The following is a 7798-nucleotide window of genomic DNA, read 5'->3' on the forward strand; positions in this document are numbered from 1 at the left end:
CACCAGTTGGTGCGCCACCCCCTCCTCCCCCTTCTGGCCGCCGCACCTCCCATCTGGGGGGGCTGCTGCACCCCCTAGGGTGGGAACCCTAGGGGTGGCACCCCCTCTCCCCTCCCCCTATATATAGTGGGCACTTTTGGCCATTGGGCGACACACTTTTCCCTCTCCCTCGGCGCACCCCTGCTCTTCTTTCTCCTCCTCTCTGCCGGTGCTTGGCGAAGCCCTGCCGGGAGACCTCGTCTCTCCATCGACACCACGCCGTTGTTCTGCTGGAGTTCTTCCCCAACCTCTCCCTCCTCCTTGCTGGATCAAGGTGTGGGATACGTCACCGGGTTGCACGTGTGTTGAACGCGGAGGTGCCGTAGTTCGGCACTAGATCGGAATCGCTGCGAGTACGACTCCATCAACCGCGTTCTAGCAACGCTTCCGCTTAGCGATCTTCAAAGGTATGAAGATGCTCTTACCCCTCTCTCGTTGCTGGTCTCTCCATAGGAAGATCTGAATATGCGTAGGAAAATTTTGAATTTATGCTACGTTACCCGCATTATATCGGGGGGTATAAGCCATGGAGAAGTTCGAATACAATACCTTATGCTAAAATAAAAGAATAATAAATTTAGAACAGTACCTGAAAGTGTTTATTGTGTTGCCTATACTAATAACTCTCACGAAGATTTGTTGAGTTTTGTGTGATTGAAGTTTTCAAGTTTTGGGTATTATCTCGATGGACAAAGAAATAAGACGTGGAAAGAGCCTAAGCTTGGGGATGCACATGGCACCTATGGTAATATTCTAGGAAGACTCAAGCGTCTAAGCTTGGGGATGCCCCAGGAAGGCATCCCCTCTTTCGTCTCAATCCATCGGTATGTTACTTGGAGCTACATTTTTATTTGTCACATGATATGAGTTTTGCTTGGATCATCATTTGCTTTGGTTTACTTTTACTAAAATTTTGCCATAATCATTGTTTTCTAGACACACCTGTTTGAGAGAGAGACACTGTCATAATAATTTGTTAGAATACTCTATGTGCTTCTCTTATAACTTTTGAGCTTAGCAGTTGCTCTAGTACCTCACTTATATCTTTTTGAGCACGGTGGCATGTAGATTTTATAGCAATAATATGCTATTGTTCCCCACTTATATTTTTTTGAGAGTTAATAAATAGTGATGGTAATTTGCATGGGTCCTAAGACAAGATCAAAAATAAAAAGTGTTCAATAAATGATAATTAAAACCATCATGTAGCACATATAGAGGAATTGTGGTTAATGATATTGATGTGGTGATATGAAAAGGTGTTAGTGCATAATATTTATTTCAGAGATGTGTTGATATTAAGAGATGTTAAAACTTCTTAAACATCTGAAAAATTAAAAGGGCATGGTGATGATGTGTGAGTATTTCTATTCCTCGTTGAAAATCTAGTGTTGTTTCGAGTCGGAGTCGCGCGGTGGTTAATTCCTACCAACCCTCTACGTCGGGACATGCGAGTAGTACTTTGGTTTGTGATAAGACTAATAAAACTTTGCAATAAGTATATGAGTTCTTTATGACTAATGTGACACCATGCACATATGCAATCTCACCTCCTCGTATTTGCTAGCCTCTCCAGTACCGCGCATAGCCTAGAAATAATTCACAAAAAGTTCTATCCAATTATGAGAACTTTTATTTCTGCACAAAAATAAAACCAAGGTAATTATGCTGAAAACAGCATAAGCCCGGGTTAGTTTCATTCAAATCATACAAATTAGAGATCAAAACTAGAGCAAAAGTGTTTGGAAAAGTAGATATGTTGGAGAGGTATCAACTCCACCAATCTTAACTCATAGCTTGTCCTCAAGCAATTCAATTGATAAACTGAAAGTGATAAAGAGAAATTTTACAAACTCTTTTGTTCTTGTCATTATACACATGCTTAGCTAGTGTTCAAGTTTTCAGGATAAAACATAAGTAACCACGTCCATGGTAACAACTAAATATCTCATTTACTCGGGGCAATGCATAACCAGCTAGCAAGCAATACTAAGATATCTCACAAGCCAACAATTTGTCAAAACAATCATGATATAATATGGTGACATGGTATCTCGCTAGCCCTTTCCGAGACTGCAAAACATAAATGCAAAGCACCTATGAGATTCAAGTAGTGACTAAACATTATAATTCAGAATAGAAAAGATCCTAGTCATGCTCATATCCGACATTGACTAGACTCAATGCATAAAAATGACAATAGTGCTCTCCAGCCTGGTGCTGTAGATAATAGGGTGATGACTCAACAATAAAATAAATAGATAGGCCCTTCGCAGATGGAAGCATTGATTTGTAGAGGTGCGAGAGCTCAAAGTTTAAAACAAGAGTGAAAGTAAAGTTTTTGGGAGGTGTGCTTTTCTTGTCAATGTTACGACAAAGGTTTTCAATATCTTCCATGCTAAACTCATTATTGGCGGTTCCCAAACAGAATTATAAAGTTTACTCATTTCCACCATCCATACATAAACATGGCTAATCGAATCCACAGGTGCGTGCCAACTTACAACTGTTCCAGGGAGTTTTGTTTAATTATTTTTGAATATGCAGGACTAGGCATCCTTTTTACCAGCCTCTCTCGTGCAATGACAGCGCATAAACGACCGTCTTGAGAATAACTCACTTAGGATGGAAGATACCGACCGACTCCTCGCTCCATGAGCGAGACGAGTGCACAAATCAGATGTTTATTTGAATATTTAGAGGTGGCACATGCAAATTTACTTAGAACACCACGGTAATACCGCGTATAGGTAGGTATGGTGGACTCATGTGGAATAACTTGTTTTAAGGATATTGGATGCACAAGGAGCATCCTCGCTTAGTATAGGTGAAGGCTAGCAAAATATTGGGAAGCGACCATCTAGAGAGCAAAAACGGTCATAAGAATGCATTGAAAATAATCAACAATTGGACATAGCATGAGTAGGATATAAACACTGTGAATTTAAATATCATGAAGGGTGCATTGGTTTTGAATCTAGTACATGTTTGCACATGAGCCAAGTCAAACCACTCGAATTACTCAGAGGTAAATACTGTTGGAAATATGCCCTAGAGGCAATAATAAAGTGGTTATCATTATATTTCCTTATTCATGATAATTGTCTATTATTCATGCTATAATTATATTAACCAGAAACCGTAATACATGTGTGAATATATAGATCATAATGTGTCCCTAGTGAGCCTCGAGTTGGCTAGCTCGTTGATCAATAGATGATCATGGTTTCCTGATCATGGACATTGGATGTCATTGATAATGGGATCACTCATTAGGAGAATGATGTGATGGACAAGACCCAATCCTAAGCATAACACTAGATCGTATTGTTCGTCTGCTAAAGCTTTTCTAAATGCCAAGTATCATTTCCTTAGACCATGAGAGTGTGCAACCCCTGGATACCGAAGGAGTGCTTTGGGTGTATCAAACGTCACAACATAACTGGGTGATTATAAAGGTGGATTGCAAGTATCTCCGAAAATGTTTGTTGGGTTGTATGAACCGAGACTGGGATTTGTCACTCCGTGTGACGGAGAGGTATCTCTGGGCCCACTTAGTAATGCATCATCATAATGAGCTCAATGTGACTGAGGAGTTAGCCACGAGATGATGTGTTACGGAACAAGTAAAGAGACTTGCCGATAACGAGATTGAACAAGGTATAGGGATACCGATGATCGAATCTCGGGCAAGTATCATACCGGTAGACAAAGGGAATTGCATACAGGATTGATGGAATCCTCGACATCGTGGTTCATCCGATGAGATCATCGTGGAACATGTGGGAGCCAACATGGATATCTAGACCCCGATGTTGGTTATTGACCGAAGAGGTGTATCGGTCATGTCTGCATGGTTCCCGAACCCGTAGGGTCTACAGACTTAAGGTTCGATGACGCTAGAGTTGTTATGAGAATAGTATATGTGGTTACCGAAGGTTGTTCGTATTCCCGGATGATATCCCAGACATCACGAGGAGTTCCAGAATGGTCTGGAGGTAAAGATTCATATGTAGGAAGTGGAGATTTGATCGTTGGAAATGTTTCGGGAATCACGAGTAATGTACCAGGACCACCGGAAGGGTTCCGGGGGTCCACCGGGAGGGGCCACCAGCCCCGGAGGGCCACGTGGGCCAAAAGTGGATGGGAACCAGCCTCTAGATGGGCTGGTGTGCCACCCACCTTGGCCCATTGTGCATAGGGTAGCAAACCCTAGGGCGTGGTGGCTGCCTTAGGTGGCAAGCCACCCCCTAGGGCGCCACCCCTCCTCCTTTGGGCCGCCGCCCCTCCATCTAGGGTGTGCCACACCACCTAGGGGAAACCCTAGGGTGGTCGGCCAACCCTCCCCCTCCTCCTATATAAACCCAAGGGGTTTGGAGCTGCAAACACACAAGTTTCACCTCTCCTTGGTGCAAGCCTACCTCTCCTCCTCCTCGTCCTCCGTAGTGCTTGGTGAAGCCATAACAGAGTACTACACAGCTCCACCGTCACAACGTCGTTGTGCTGCCGGAGCTCTCCCTCAACTCCTCCTCTCTCCTTGCTGGATCAAGGCGTAGGAGACGTCGCTGGGCTGCACGTGTGTTGAACGTGGAGGCGCCGTTGTTCGACGCTTAGATCAGAATCTTCCGCGATCTGAATCGCTACGAGTACGACTCCATCAACCGCGTTCTAGTAACGCTTCCGCTTAGCGATCTTCAAAGGTATGAAGATGCTCTACCCCTTTGCTCATTCCTGGTTTCTCCTAGATAGATCCTTGTGTGTCATAGGTATTTTTTTGAATTACTACTACGTTCCCCAACAAATACCATACTACAGTATCACATCATAACCATTTTAATGCATGTTGACACATAATATACATCATTATCCACTCCTAGCTATTTAAGCATGGCTTGAGAAACTATAATCTTTATTTGTCATCATAAACATGTCCACTCATGATATACCGAATCAAGATCGAACTGGCTAGACATATTTACAAAGTCGGAATATAAGAAGAGTTCATACCAGCTTCCTTTGCCACGATCACTTCATCAAATGTCATCATTATTGCCTTTCGTTTGCATGATAAAATGTTGTGATAATAATAGTGCAAGAATACTGTGGACTAAGCTGGAATCTGCATGGCAGTTTCATATAAAGGGGAAGACAAGGTAACATTGGCTCATTATTATAGTGATAATAAAGCATAGAGGAGCCACTCAATATTTTCATCATGGTCTTCTCCTTTCATAACTTAAAAAGGAAAATAAATTCATAGAAACACACTGAAATATTTTTGGAGTTTCTTTCTTAAGAAACAAAATAAACTAAGGGAAAATAAGAACGACAAAAACTATTTACACGGGAAAGCTCCCAACGTGCAAGAGGAAATATTTTTGGGTTTGATTTTAATACTATAACTAATTAAATAGGAAATAAAAACTGAAAAGAAGCGGGAAATATGTTCAAACACACGAGAAGAAAGCGGAAAAATAAAACGAACATGGATATACAATGAAATAGGATGAACACCGACAATTTGTATGAAGTTTGTGAACATGAATGAAATGTCGGTGAGAAATATGTACTCCCCGAGGCTTAGGCTTTGGCCTAGCTTGGTAATCACCACCGTCAATAACTATTAGGTCCAGGAAAGTGTTCCTACGATGGCACCTGAGCATCCCAATCCTGGGCCTTAGCCTCTGCAGCCGCCAACATGTCACGGTATGCAATTATTATTTTCTGACATGATGGTGTATCCGTTCCTAGCATGAAAGTCAAACAAAGAGGGTGCATGAAACACAATAATATCGTGAGTGTTCTTGTATACTAAGTTATATTGGATGCCCTGTGATAACTCAGTTTCCGCAGTGAATTGATGGTTTAACATAGATTGGTGGTTGATATAAACCTGAAGCAAGAAGAAATCGGTAGATTGTATGTTAACATTAAGATGCTTTTACAAGCACGTGGCATAAACACCACCATGAATCTTCCCTTTGCTTCGGTAAATATGTAAGTGGCGCATGACAATAGCTCCTAGGTTGTAAGTATTATCACCATAAAGTGCGGTGCAAAATAGCCAATGTTGAGGCACTAAGACCACCACCCTGCTCCATAGCAGTTATGCATTTTCCTATAAATAGAGAAAAATAGTGCATAGAAGGAAAATGCGGACCAATGGCCCGAGTGTTTGATTAGTCCCTAGTTTGCCCCACAATTAAGGTGAGGAGGAAACCCTCAAATTCCTTGGGCTTAGGCTCGCGTATCCCCCTTTCATAGGGGAGCAAGCATATCTCACAAAATTCATCTAAAGGCAATTCAAAGTTTGTTTTATAAAGGGCAAAGCTTACTCTGGGGGCACCAGGCGTGTTTAAGAAGTGAAAGTTTTGCACGAAGGAATTAATAAGGAGATAGTATTGTTCAGACTCATCTGCGAGGACATTGGTCAGCCCTACATTTGCAACGAATTGCATGCATTCTTCATAAACAAACAGCTTCACTCATGAAAGGTGTATGTGGCCATTCACAAGGCCTAACCTCCACATTGCGAAAAATGTTGCCATCGTGATCTTGAGTCCTCCCAGCAGATCCCTTAAGGCTATGGCCATATGAACCTTTCCTTAAGAAATTCATTCTCCTAAGCACAAATTTCTGAATTTTTTGAGCCACAAATTGAAGTCAATAAAACTTTATGAAATTGATAGCAACTACTCATATGGATACTTAGAGGCTATATCAAGCATTCATACTACTTGGAACTCAAAGAGTTTAACATGCAAGATCATTTACTGTAGCACCAAGTTAAGAAATTTATGCAAAATATAAAACACTATAGCAAAAACTAATTGGAGGGATGGGGGAGTCACATACCAAGGAACAATTTCCTCAAAGAAGTTTCGGAAACGGAGTTGTGAGCAAAGAGATCGAAATTTTCAGTTTCTAGAGGAAGAACACGGGAGAGAGAGCTAAGGAATTTTCTCGAGGTAGAGGATGATCTGAGCTAAATGGATAATGCAGGGGGCATGTGGGCCCCACAAGCCATCATGGCGCGGCCTAGGGGGCGCCCTCTTGGCTTGTGGCCCATAGGTGCATCTCCCTACTGTTATTTTATGCCAAAAATTCTAATTTACTCCAGAAAAAGTCATGTTAAAATTTTGTAGCAATCTCAGACTTTTTATTTTGGGTCATTTTTTATTGCACGGGATTTTTTTTTTCAGAAAATAGGAAAAGTCAAACTAAGTTCTCTTTCTTAACTATAATAAGAGAGAGCAAACTTGTGATAGAGAGAGTTGTGAATACTCAATTCATCAATCACATGTCTTTCAAAAAGGATCCATTAATAAGGTTGATCAAGTCTTATTAATAATCGTTTCTAATTAACATGAAACCGAAGAATTTTTGTATACCACTAGGTTACCTCAATGGGGATTTGCATATCCCCAACAATAAGATTATAGTATTTCTTTGGGATTTTTATTTTTGTGTCCCTCGTTTGTTAGTTCAACTCATTCATCCCCACGCTCTTAACTTTTGCTCACTTTTCCCCACTCCCTTGCTCAAAACCCTCATAACAGGTTACAACGGACGTTGCCGTCGGGTTAGTGCTTTGACCGTTAACTCTGACGAGTGGGGCCGCGTAGGGCGCATGCAACTGACCGCGGTCGTGGGATAGCATGTGTCGATGGGGGCAGTCGATGGGACATGCCCGAAACGTCCCATCGTATAAAGAGGGGGAACCACCTCCCAGCGCATCGCCCCTACCATTTCCCCCAAA

The sequence above is a fragment of the Hordeum vulgare genome, chromosome 2H (assembly GCF_904849725.1).
Source record: "Hordeum vulgare subsp. vulgare chromosome 2H, MorexV3_pseudomolecules_assembly, whole genome shotgun sequence".
NCBI lineage: Eukaryota > Viridiplantae > Streptophyta > Magnoliopsida > Poales > Poaceae > Hordeum > Hordeum vulgare.